This window comes from Neophocaena asiaeorientalis, unplaced genomic scaffold (assembly GCF_003031525.2).
Source record: "Neophocaena asiaeorientalis asiaeorientalis breed wild unplaced genomic scaffold, Neophocaena_asiaeorientalis_V1.1 scaffold571, whole genome shotgun sequence".
NCBI classification, from domain to species: domain Eukaryota; kingdom Metazoa; phylum Chordata; class Mammalia; order Artiodactyla; family Phocoenidae; genus Neophocaena; species Neophocaena asiaeorientalis.
Window position 1 is genome coordinate 54,867 of NW_020175669.1, and position 13,998 is coordinate 68,864.

The window sequence follows — 13,998 nt, forward strand, 5'->3', positions numbered from 1 at the left end:
GGAAAGACAGGGTGCTCCAGACACATGGGACACATGGGACGTAAGCTCATCTAGGAGTCAGAGACACCTACTTCAGGAGAGACATTTAGTCCGAGATTCCAAGGATACGTAGGCATCAGCAAGGTGAAGAGGAGATGGGGAGAGAGGGATCAGCGTGTGCAAAGGCTGGGAGGCTGGAAGTCTCAGCAGAGGTACTTGAAAGAACTTGGTGAGGCTGAGACAATGGTTTGGGAATGAGGAGGTCAGGGAACTGAGGCTCAGAGAGGGCAAGCGTCACATGCAAGGGCACACAGCTATTAAGAGGTGAAAGTGGGATGAGGCCAGAGTGATGGATCCTCATCAGGTGTTCTTACTGTGAGTAACATCATGCCAGCTCTCATACGTATACTGACAATGCACGTACACACATGTATCCTTTTTAGAGTTTCAAAAGTAAGTTTTTCCTGAGTTAAGGGAAGGCCAGGGAGTACTAATAGTGTCTTCAAAAGCCAGAGTTTGATAAAGTTAACAAGACGGGTTGCTCCTGAGTCATCAAAGAGGAGGCAGCTGTGAAATGTGCACATGAAATTGGCTTCCTGGTCTGGAAACAGTCACCTAGAGCCAAATTCATGTTCCCTGTCCTGAAACAGAACCGAGAGCACACTCATGGGTGCTGGACAGTCTGGGGAGGTAGTAAAGGCACAGACTCTGGAGGCAGGCTGACCTGGATTGAGATCTAGACCCAGTCATTGATGACCTGCAGGAAGCTTTCTGAGCCTCACTTTTTCCTGTAAGACGGGGGATAATAAATAGCATTCTGTAACTGCAAGACAGATACTGTATGGGCAAGCACTTGATATGTGTCTGGCATGCAGAAGGTACTCAAAAAATATTTCCTTTATAGCATGCTTGGAACTATGCTAGGTTTTTAAAATATTGATTTGTTAGAGTCTCCAAATCTCTTCCCTACCCTCAAGTCCTTCTGTAGATTGCTGGAAGCCAAAACCTGGAGAAATGGACAGGACAAAGTGACTATGATGCCAGTATCCATATCCCCTTCACAAATTACTCCCAGGTATTAGCTTCGAGGTGTATTAGTGGGCCAGCACTCCTGGGAATATCTGAAAAGCAGGATCAACTCTCTTACCGGGTTATACAGGACAGTTCAATTAACCGAAAATGTTATGGAACACATATGTCAAAAGGGCTAGGATGAATAACGAAAATGGGGATTTCTGCGGAGTGATCTGAAAACTCTTTCCAGTGCTGCAGCTTGGAGCAGAGGGCCACTGCAGGGAACACGGAGAGACGGAGGCCATCCCCAGCACAATAGGTGATGCAGGAAACATCGTGCAGATTCATCGAAGGAGAGATTACTTCCTTCCTGGTTCTGGCATTGCATGCATGGGTCAGCCACAAGTTAGGAGCAAGGCTGCTGTGAGCTGTCCAACACCATATGCTGGGGAAGGCTCTACCCTTAAAATGTGAGCTAGGAGTGGTTAGGGACAGAGATGGAGAATTGTCTGCCCCTTTCACAAAAGCCTCAACACAAAGAAGGCCTGTAATGCAGCTCAGCGTGGCTCAGAAGCAGGGCAATGAAAACATTGGAAGATTTGAACGTGATCAGAGAAGCATTTTCTTTGGTCTCAGCTGGCTGGGTTTCACCAGTTTACCAGTGCCTTAGTGAAGAGAGATGGGAAGTTAATTTCCTGACCATACTGTAAATTATTTACAGCTTGTTGCATAAATAATTATGCTTACATTAACTGTTCAATAAACAGTTTATAGTTCACCACATAGCAGAGGTTAAGTCATTCTAAATTCATCTATGTGTGGTTTTTATAAAGCCCTTAGTGAGAGAGCCTTCCAGGTTGGGTTGTAGAATGGCGTAGGGGCCAGGTGGACCCAGCTGATGACAAGGTTCCTCAGATGTCCTCGGGAGGAATCCTGCTGTTTACTCAGAGTGAAAGCCCAGAGGGCCTGCAGTGGCTTTCAGGGCCCTCTAGGATCTAGCCTGAGTCCCTTCTCACTCCTACTGATCTTTCCCTTGCTCCACTCCATTCTGGCCGCACTTACCTCTGTACTGTTTCTCCAGCGCCCAGGCTTACTCCCACAGAAGGCCTTTGCCCCATCTTTTCCCTCTGCCCCGAAAGCTCAGTACCCGTACATCAGCATGGTTGGTTTTCTCTGAAGCATTCCCTCTCAGCTTACCTTCTCAATGAGTCCTACCCTGACCCATTATTTGAAGTGGCTCTTCCCTCCCTGCCTCTCACATGAACAGTCTTGTCCCCACTTATTCTAACTCTTCTTTTGAATGGAAATTATCTGGTTTTAACATACTAGGCACTGTTAAATCTATTATGTTTATTACTATTGTCTGTTTTCCCTGCTGTAATGTACCTTTCATGGGGCAGGGCTGTTTGTTGGCTTTGTTCACTCTGTATCCCAAGCAGCTGGAACAGTTCCTGGCACAAAGTAGGCACTAAGGAAATACTGACTGAATGAATATTCAGGGTGGAATGTGTGAGGGTATGTGGGTCACGCACTCTGCGTGCAGTCTGGGAGGGCCTGGAAGTTTGGGGAATGAAGTTCGATGGCAGGGCAGTCCAGTGAGAGGGATGGGCCTTCTTCAAAAGAAGAGACAGTCGTCCCATCAGACTCAACAAGTCTCAAGCTGAACCCACCTTCCTGTTTTCTGAACTGGTTTCTCCTGTCCATTCATCTGCTTGAGTCAAAAATTTGGGTCACATCTTTGACTAGTCCCTGTTGTTCATCTTCCATCTGAATTGGTATTCAAGTCCTATCGATTTTATCTTAATTATTCTTGAGTGATTGTCTTCCAACACCACTGCTGCCACAGAAATCAGGACTCCTCATCTTATTCTTGAACGTCATTTGGCTAAATATAATATCCTTGGTTTCTTTTCATATAGAATATTTTAAATATGTTACTGTACTTTTTTTCTGGTATAAAGAATTGCTCTAAGAAAGTTATCAGAGCATAATTTCCTGTCCCTTATAAATAACGTGCACCTTTTTTTTTTTTTTTTTTTGCGGTACGGGGCCTCCCACCGCCGTGGCCTCTCCTGTTGCGGAGCACAGGCTCTGGACTCGCAGGCTCAGCGGCCACGGCTCACGGGCCCAGCCGCCCCGCGGCACGCGGGACCCTCCCGGACCGGGGCACGAACTCGCGCCCCCTGCACCGGCAGGCGGACTCCCAACCACTGCACCACCAGGGAAACCCTCTGTTTTTCTTTTAAAAGTCCAAAAATCTTACTAGAATACACCTTGTATGCTTGTTTCCATATAGGTAGTATACTCGGTATATATCATTTTTCTTAAAAATTTAAGCTCAATTGATAATGGTTATTGAAATATTGAAACAGTAATTTATAGTTTCCTTCTGTTTTTGAGTACATTCTCTTGGCATTTTCTCATCGTAGCAATATTATTCTGCTTTTTATTCTCCTTCTAAAATAACTATGCATGGGATGATACTTTAATAAATTTTTATTGCTCATTTGTATGTGAAATTAGTTTTCATAAACTTTTAGAGGGAAGTAGGGTTCAGGAAGTCTGTTCTAACTTCATAGAGCTCCATCTTCTTTGGTTTTGTGTAGGGTTCAAAAATATAGTGATCTGCTTTCTAAGGTTCCTAGCTCTGTTCTGCCCCTCACATTGGTCTGAACTCTCTTCCTTCTGTCTCTATTATCTCTGTCCTTCTCAATTTCGATTTTACTCCCAAAAGTTTCTTCTTAATGTGGTGCTTTGTTGTAGAAGAGATTCCTGTTGGGTCAGTTTTGAGAGTTCAGAGTATGTGCTTTGCACTCACCTCATTGGAGAGGCAAACCCCTTCTAATTTCAGTTATTATTCTCAAATCGTCACACTGTGCTTTCTAGTAAATACCCAGTGGTTACATTGGGGTTCTCCTTTCCCATGTTCTCCAGATGCCACCTTATTCTTTCCTTCTTCTTCCTCTCATACAGATGATACCGAGCAGTCTTGTAGCTGCAGGTGGTTTGCCCCCCCGCCCCCCGCTTGTATTTTGAGGTTTGTAGGAATGCTTTACCATCTAGCTTTGCTGTAAACATTATCCATGGGCTTTTGGCCTTGTTATCTAGTTGCTCTGTCAGTTTTTATATGGGGAATTGGAGTGATTGATAAACTATGCTACCACTACTGTCATCTTTCCAGAATTCTTCCTTATTTCTCTCACGTTTAAGTAACTAAGTTCTGATGTTACCAGCTGCTTTCATTCAAATCACTCCAGAAATAACTAACACATACAATATTGTCTATCAGGCATTATTCTAAGCAAATATTTACATACGTTTGTATACATATGTATGTGTGTGAATATATATATTCATATATTCACTTCATTTAATAATCACAAAAAGCCTAGGAGTTAGGTACTATTATCATTCCCTTTTGCCATTGAGGAAGAGGAAACTGAAATACAAAGAGGCTTTCCCAAAGTTGTAGTTAGCAAGTGGCAGACTAGGCTTTAATCCAGGCAATCTAGCTCCAGAGTTCATGCCCTGAGGGGAGCACTGGTACCCAACAGAAAACACATGATGCCCAGAAGACCCAGTGTCCTGCCTGGCTCTGATGCCGGCACAGTGGTACCTAGAAGATACAGCAGTAAGAGAAGAAGCAGCGACTATGACAGTCAGAGATGTCTAGTAGAGATCAGACAGCATGATATTACCCAGAAGGAAAGGCAGCCATGCTGGGTGGACCTGGCAGGACCTGGCAACTAGAATTATACCTAGTGTAAGGCTGCTAAAGGAAGAAGAGATGACAGAATTATCCAATGCTGCCTTGTGGTTGACTGAACCAGTCTTTTTTTGGGGGGGTGGGGAATATATATATGAGACGAACTCTAGGAACTCCTGGATATACTTGACACTACGGTACATCATGTTAGGACGAGAATGAGGTTGGGCTATATTTGTTTATGTCTGTTTATCTCTTAGACAGTGTGAGCTTCCTAAGGGCAAGGGTCACCAGCACAAAGCCTGGCACGTGATCAGCATCTGTAGTGTTTCATTGAATTGACCAGGTATTGTTTTAAACCTTATTAAACTAGTTGAGAATATTTTATGTTACAGGCATTGTGTGGGGACAGGCACTTCCTATGGGAGCTCAGACCTCCCTTCAGCTACTCCTCCAAGGCTTAGCTATATATCTCCACACCTAACTGGAAAACGATTTGCCTGAAATTTCTGAGAATTGGGATAATGGTTGCTAAGGGTCCAAGCTCTACCCAACCAGAGCATTGCTTGGTGGAATATAGGAATGTTTGAACAATGCCTTTTACAAAGGTCTCTCTAATTCTGCTGACACCTGCTTTAAGTATTTCTATTTAAAACAAAATAAGTTTATTATCATGTCTTTTGTGGTATCTAGTTACTTACCCAACCTCAAATTTTAACCACAGGGAAAAAAGTATCGCAATGAGTTGACCTATGCTTTTTCTGACATCCAAGCCAAAGACAGAGTCCACATCTTCTGAAGTAGAGCCCCAGAAGGGAGGAAGGGGTGAGTTCAGGGATTCCAATCCATGTGCCAGGTCAGGGCACTCATGCTCATCTTGCATGACACTCTGCTAGTTCTGGAAATGTTTTCATCTGGCATGGCAAGGCTCACAATCCGTTTCCCAGGTGGTCTCTGGTTTACTTGATTCAATTAAGTATATAATGACACCTGCTATATGTCAGGCCCTGTGCTGAGTGCTGGTGATGCTGAGATAAATCAGGCAGTGCCTGCCTTTGAGGAGATCTCAAAGTCTGGTGGATGAGAGAGACAGGTGGAGAAACCATTTAGTACGGCCGATATGCACATAGTCTATGAAATCAGGCTGCCTACATGGAGTTCTGGCTCTCTTAAGTCATGTAAGTTTTCTGCACCTCTGTATTCTCATCCGTAAAGTGGAGACAATAAGAGTGTTCACTTAATCAGGTTACTGTGAGAATAAAATACTACATGATAATTGTACAGTCCTGGGGTCCAATAAACATTAGTTGTTATTACTGGTGGATTTTGTCTATTTTCCCTTTCCCTGTGACTTCAGAGCTGCTTTTCATCAATCCTCTATTACTTATTTTTTTGTGTTTTTTTTTTTTTGCGGTACGTGGGCCCCTCAGTGCTGTGGCCTCTCCCGTTGCGGAGCACAGGCTCCGGACACGCAGGCTCAGTGGCCGTGGCTCACGGGCCCAGCCGCTCCGCAGCATGTGGGATCTTCCCGGACCAGGGCATGAACCCGTGTCCCCATCGGCAGGCGGACTCTCAACCACTGAGCCATCAAGGAAGCCCTACTTATTTGTTTTTTAGCTAAACACAATTATATTATTATCCCGTTGGTTTAGTTGTAACTAGGGCAGCTTGGGTGCAAAGCAAGCTGGGCAAAGTCAGGCTTCATAGGTATATACATGCCTTGGGCATCAGCCCATTTTGCCCTCCACCTGCTGGTGGGCCAGAACCTCCGACGTCCTCTCTTCCCTGGTCAGAGCTGGCCTTGGACCTAAGTGGGATGAGCCACTGAGCGGGGTCAGGAGGAGGCAGGGGCCCATGGGCTTTACTACTCTGCTCATTTATTCTTCTCTGTATGTTTGGTTGCTGCTGGGGGAGAAAGAGGAGGTATCTGTTTAAACAATCTCTGGAAATAGAAGTTATTTTAAGCTCATTCTTAAAAGAAAACCAGATTCTGCTTTCCCCACAGGCGCCCCTTGTCTGTCCTCATCTCTGAGGCTGTCACCCTGGAAGGCAGCTCCTGGAACTGCACGGCTGGGAGTGGGTTTGGCCTGAAAGCAGCAATTACAATTCTGGGGCCCGTGATTCTGGTCCTCCCGCTACCCAGAGCTTTAGGCAGAGCCAGGGCTCATAGCTTTCCTTCATCTTCCTATTGCTGATAAGCAGCCCCTGAAGTTCTTTCTTGGGAAAATGGCCCTGCATATCTCCCTGTGTTAAGGCATCTTATCTTGCTCTCTGTTCTTCTTCAGGCAGAATAGGAAGCAGTGAAGCATAGCAGTTAAGAGTAGACTCTGGAACCAGAGAGACTAGGGTTTCAATCTCAGTGCTACTGCTTTTTCCCTGGGTGATTTTACTTCTCTGCATCTCAGTTTCCTCATCTGTAAAATGGGAATGATAATAAGACCCAACTCAGATAGTTGTCCTGAGGAGTAGATCAAATAATTCATGTAAAGCACTTAGCATAGTGCTCAGCACATGGAATGTGCTCACTAAATTCTAGTCTCTATTATAATTATTAGAGGTGCTAAAGTGTTGCATATGGGGAAAGGCAGCAAAGAGAATGAATATTTTTGAGCATCTCCTTTGTGCTATGCACTGTCCTAGGCCCTTTACGTTCACCATTTAATTTAATCCTTCCATCAACTCACTGTGGAAGGTTCTATCATTATCTCTGTTTTACAGGTGAAGAAATGGAAGCTCAGAGAGGTTAAGAAACTTACTCAAAAGACTAATGTATGTTGTGAGAGTCAGGATACTGGTTATTCTGGTTGGGGAGTGTCCAGAAGGGGGTGCAAGGGAGGCTTCTGGGATGCTGCTAATATTCTATTTCTTTATCTGGTTCCTGGGTACAAGGGTGTGTTGACCTTATGAAAATTCATGGAACTGCAGCTTGATATTATAATTTGTTCACTTTTATATACATGTGTTATTTCAATAAAAATATCAGAAAAAGGAAAAAAAATAAAGGCAGCAGCAGTGGCAACCTGCCTTCAATTACACAGATGACGAACAGCAGAGCCAGCTCTTTCTACCCCTGCGTGCAGATGTGCAAGCCTTGTTGGCCTGGGCCTGCGGAAGCTCCTCTTACGCTCAAGGCCTTTACCTGATAAGCGGTTCTGTCCTGAGGAAGCTCTGGTTCCAGGCCTGTTCAGGCAATTAAGGAGGGAGCGGCATCTTCCTGAGCCAGTTGGAGGGCCTGAACGCCAGAGGGAGGCCTCCCTGAGGTAGCTAAGCATAGAAGGCACAAGTCCAAGAGGCTGGCCTGGGATTCAGCCCTTGCTGGGCTCTAGGGCGGCTGATGGGGTCAACTGAAGGCAAAGCCAGCTAGGCTTGCACTGTTTCTTCCCCCGAGAGGACAAATTCCATCCCCTAGCCCAACTGCGGACCCTCTGTCCTTCCGCTTCAGGTTCCTTAGCCAGGTTTCTCCCTCCCGTCCACTGGAAATTTGATGCTCTAAGGCAGAGGTCCCCAAGCCCTGGACTGTGGACCGGTACTGGTCTGCGGCCTGTTAGGAACCGGGCCGCAGAGCAGCAGGTGAGCGGCGAGCGAGTGAAACTTCATCTGCCGCTCGCCATCGCTCGCGTTACCACCCGAACCAGACCCCACACACCGACCCCCGCCACCGGTCCTTAGAGCAATTGTCTTCCACAAAACCGGTCCCTGGTGCCTAAAAGCTTGGGGACCGCTGCTCTAAGGCTTCTTTCTGCGGGCTCACGACAAAGTCAGAGAGACAGACCGTCTCAGCCCATGCTTCTGGTTGGGGAAGAAGCAAGTGATGTGAGATTCTTTCTGGCGAGTTGGGGTAGAAAACCCTCAGGCTTGTCTTCTGGACTCCACCTCCCTGCCGAACCTCATCTTTTTAAAAGAAACTTAAAAAAATTTTTTATGTAGATTTTGGTTTACAGAAAGTTGCAAAGATAGTGCACGGTGTTTCTATATACCCCATACCCAGTTCCTCTGATTAGTGTCTAATAGCAGCTTGGTACATTGGCCACAACTAAGGAAGCAGCATTGGTGCTTTACTATTAACTAATTTCCAGACTTTATTCGGATTTCACTAGTTTTTCCACGAATGTCTTCTTTTGTTTCAGTATTCCATCCAGGACATCCTGTTACATGTCGTCATCGTCACGTCTCCTTAGTCTCCTCTGGCCTGTGACAGTTTCTCGGTCTCCCCTTGCTTTTGATGACCCTGACCGTTTTGATGAGTCCTGGTCAGGTCTTTTGTACAACGTCCCTTGGTTTGGGTCCCCAGTGTTTTTCCTATGATGAGACTGAGTTATGGGTTTCAGGGAAAATGCTGCAGCGGCTAAGTGTCTTCATCACGTAGTATCAGGGGTACATGCTATCAACGTGGCTTATCAGCAGTGAGATTCACTTTGATCTCTTGGTTAAGGTGGTATTTACCAGGTTTCTCCACTGCAAAGCTACTTCTTTTCTCCACTTAATAGACTCTTTGGAATTGAGTGATTAAGCACAGCCCATGCTCAAGCCCCATCCCACTCCATCCGTTTTTAATCATCGAGTTTCTCTGGCACAAAACCAGTAAACACACAAACTCATCTGAGTATTTACGCAGGTAGAGATACACAAACTCTCACCCAGACACCCAGACACCGGCGTACAGACAATATAGACAGACACCCGAATGAGTTCATATCCGCAAACACGGACACGCATGGGCACAAATGCACAAACATTGGGGAAATCAATAGTTTCGTCATTCCATTTCTCTTACCAGCAGAGTGATAAATCAGCTAGGATTTTAATCAACACAGCTTCTAAAATCCCACTTTCTTTCTAATTTTTAAAGATCTTAAAGAGCAAGAACTGAGTAATGCCTGCGTGTGAGTTGGGGGTGAGGGCGGGTGATGAAAATATGGGTTTGGGGTCTAATCAGGCCTCCTGGGATGGGCTTACACCAGAGGCATGTGGTGGCTCTGACTCCCTTTTTCTCTCTACCTGGTTCTTCCACGGCCCTTTCTCACCCAGGCCAGAAGTAAGGGGGTGTGAGTAACTCCCCCGTGAGGACCCCAGAGCTCTTCCACAGGGAGACATGCTAAGAGCCCACCCCAGCACCATGGGTTCCCTTTGTGCTGGATGCTGGCTCCAGCTGCTGTGATTTAGGTAGGAGTCTTTCAACTCCACTGGTCTCTACCCCTGTTGCCCTGCCTGCCACCCTTGGATAGCTTCTTGTGGCTTTCAGCATAAATGCCCAACCCCTACTCTGGCTTCAAAGTTTTTCAAGATCAGGGCTTTCCCCCTTCTCCAGATTTACCCTTCACAGCTCCCTCTTTTCCAGAATATATAACTCTAGCCCAACTAACCTACTCATTGTCCTGTTGTCTGCCGCACCCTGGAGGATTCTCCCACTGTCTTCGTGTGTCTGAACCCTACCCAGCTCTAATGCCACTTTCTACGTGAACCGTCCCCTGATCACCAACTGAAAGGAGTAGCTCCCTTCTTTGAATTCCCAGAAAACCTTTTCTCTAAGGGATGGCACCGACTCAACTCTGCTTAGTTATTTGTGAACTTGTGCTTTAGAAAAGTTTCCTTTGGTTGCAAGCAATAGAAGTTAACTCTTGGCCTTATTTCCCAGTCCCCAAATGATGCTGGAGTTCCTGGTGGAACAACTGAATTTGCCGTCACGAACGTGACCTGCGTCCAACAACTCCAGTCTGTGTAACTCTTGGTTCTAAGTTTCTCAGTTTGGGGAGAGGGAATTGGATTCATGCAGCTTGGTTCAGGAGCCCACTCATGGATTAACCACCAGCTATGGCCAAGGGTGTCTTCACACAGCGCAGATATCTCCCCTGGGGGACCACTCTGTGTTTGGGAGGAGGGGCCTTCCCCAAAGAGGAGAGAAACGCTGAAGCCTAGGTTGCCCCAAGAGGCAGCTAATAGAACTCGTCTTTGCTACTGATGGCAGAAGGAGGGAGAATGCTGGGAAGACAAAAACAACAGATGTCCACAGCAAAGTGTTTATGGAGAGAATGAGTCAGTGAGTGAGTGACTAGTTCATTTGTTGCCCCCTAAAAGCCCCTAGGTCAGTTGGCTTCCCAGTTCTGTATCTCTAGAACATGAGGGTCATAGACTTTTCCATCCTCTATATCACCTTTCCAATCATGTTGTCGTGAATGAAAAATGCTGCCTGCCATATCAGTAAACAAAGGATGTTGCAGCCATCAAGCCACTACAGCTGCCCGCAAAGGTGAGCCCCGAGGGAACTCAGGATGGAGACAAACGGGCTGCCCGCAGTCAAGCCCTCAGTCTCTGCAGCCACCCTGAGGGGATGCAGGATGGGAAAGCACGGGATACTGGCCCTAGATAGCTAAGGTACACATCAAAGGAATGATTTCAGTGAGCCCAGGCTCTTGCATCTTCCCATGCACAGTAAAGTGCTAAATTCATTAACTTGAGATGTCTGATTTTCTTTATTTAACAGTAATGTTGTGATGTTCTGACTATTTGGTCTTTGATGCAAAAACTCCTCTATATCCTGGTTCCTCCTTTACCTTTTTGGAGCAGTCTCTCAGAGCTGTTCTGAGAGGCTGCCTCCCAGACTGGAAGTCCTCAGTTTTGTCCGCCAAATAAAACATAATTCTCAGTTTTTAGGTTGTGCATTCTTTTTAGTTGACATTGTTCGTGGGGCACTCCCTGGGGAGGTGGAATGGTGGAGGCATGTGGAGTCTTCTGCAGAGGTATGGCAGTAAATGCCTGCCGCTCTTTTTAGATGTGTAGCTGGTATATGTCAGGCGCTGGAAATAAACCAGACACGAGGGATGTCCCTCACAGGACTTGGAGAGTTCAGACAAACATACAAATTGCAGCAGAATGTTATTAGTGCTCCAATGGAGGATGCACAGAGAGGTGGGGGTCCTGGGGGGCAGCTGATGAGCTCTGACTGAGGCTCTTCAGAGAAAGTAACACGAGAGCCGGGTATTGCAGGGTTAATAGGAGCTTGCCAGGTAGAGAAGAAGGAAAGGGGATTCTGATCTGAGAGGAATTGTCTGTGCAAGGCCATGGGGGAGACGGTAAAAGAGAGCCACGCTTGGGAAACAGGAAGGTTGAGTGTGCCTGGAGTGTAGTGTGTTTATGGTGAGGGTGCTAAAATATGAGGGAAGATGGAAAAGGGAGATGTGTGGTAAGGGAGGCTAGGGCCAGATCTTGGAAACTCCCCATCTGAGCCTCAGGAATTTTAACTTATGGGGGAGTGGTCAGTGGGGGCACACTGAGGACTCACGCAGGGGAGTAACAAGATATATGTATAGAAACTTCTCCTGCATTGTTCGGGGAATGGGATGCATTGCTGCCTTGGGGAGCCAATATGGCAGCATCTATAGAATTTCACTCCTACTCCTGGGGGTCTATGGCATAGAATGAAGATACTGGTTATGTAAGGGCATATGTGTAAGTGTGTTTATAGTGGCCAAGAACTGGAAACAAGGTGAGTTCCCAGCAATGGGAAAATGGTTTAATAAATTGTGGTATATCCACAAAGTGATTTTTCATCTATCTATCATCTATTCAAATTCTTTACAAAATATAATAGCTATTTTTCATGAAGGGAGAGGGAGAAAGAAAGGTTATTGATAAGCTTTTATTTTTAACAATTTAAAAAGCTATAAGAAACCACATGCACAATTTGCATAAACAGTATAAGCTTTGTGGTTAAAAATTACATTTAAAGCCTCATAGACAAACAGCTGCATCGTTCAGAAAGTCCTACTCCTCATTAAATAACAGTAAATATGAAGGCGTGATTTTAACCATGATAATTGGAGCATTCCGCTATCATTTCAGTCCTACTTGGTACCTTGGCCCTACTTACCAGGCCTCATCAATGCCTTCTGGGTGCTGGCTGTATTGACTCAGAATAAAAGCCAAATCCTCACCTTGTCCCACACAGCTCCATAGGGTCTGCTCACCTCCACCCTCCACTGCTTTCACCTCAAGTCCTCCATCCCACTCTCTGCCAGGTTAACTCTTGTCTTTCTCACACATCTCAAGGACACTTATGCCTCAGGGCCTTTGCACTTGCTGTTCTCTCTCTCTGAAACAATTTCCCCCCAGATATCTACATGGCTCACTCCCTCATGTCCTTCATGTCTTGGCTCAAAGGTCCCTTCCTCAGTGAGCCTTCTCTGAACCACTTATTTTACATTGCAATGCCTACTCCCCCTTTCACCCCCACAACTCTCTATCCTTTTTTCCTGTTCTTTTCCTTCAGAGCACTGACCACCTCCAACGTATTGTACGCATTGCTTATTTATTCTGGAAATTACTTTGGAAGTTGACTGTCCTCTCACTTGTATGTAACCTTTACAAGGGAAATGACTTTTATCTACTTGCTTGCTCTTATAGCCCAGCTTAGAACAGTACTTGGTACATAGTAGGCACTGAATACTGTTCTGTGGAATGAGTAAATGACTAGTGGCAGGTGGAGAATGGCTGGAGGCAGGTAAGATTAGCAACAGAAAGACTAGTTAGAACACTGTTACAAACCAAGGCAAAGGGACCTGAGCCCAGCCTTAAAGGTTAAGTGTGTATGTCTTTTTCTGTCATAATCTTCAAATGATGTTGAAATCTATTGTTTTTTAACTTCTCATTACTATGTCTTGATTCTTTAGGTAGATCAAAAGCTCCATGAGAGGGGAGGTGTGGCATGTTGATCTCCACTTTTCCCACAGTGTCTGGCACTTATGTGATATTAAATATAATTCATTCAAGCAACGTTCAAAGCTTTGTTAATGATCTGATATTACTATTATTTGATTAAGTGAATTTTAGAGTGAATTTTATTTGACAAAGATCTTAAGATCTAATGGATATTCTCATGCTGTTGTACTAAATAGAGTCAATTTTGTTCCATTACAAAATTAGTATATATGCTTATGAAATTAGTATATATGCTTATGAAATTAGTATATATGCTTATGAAATTAGTATATATGCTTATGAAAGTAAATTTGGAAATTAGAGAAAGGTTGAAAACAAATGAAAAATCTTTTCGTTTCACCACCCATAAAGAACCACTAGCATTTTAATATTTCTTTTAAATATTTTTTCTAGAGATAGCTTTTAAACATAGTTATAATAACTGTGTTTACATTTCTGCATACTGCTTTGCATACTGTGGGTTTATTTTATTAGTGTACACATTTTTCTTTGCTATAAACTTTTGGAAAGCATTATTTTAAATAAGTGTACATTATTTAACCATGTAGCTGTACCATAGCTTACTTGACATAGCTAATATTTGA

General features: G+C 44.8%; 1 protein-coding gene across 1 annotated transcript in view; it reads left to right on the forward strand.

Annotated features, from left to right (window-relative positions):
* INSC (INSC spindle orientation adaptor protein) overlaps positions 1-13,998 on the forward strand; it is a 125,300-nt gene that overhangs the window by 46,453 nt on the left and 64,849 nt on the right. The gene's annotated exons all lie outside the window — the stretch shown is intronic.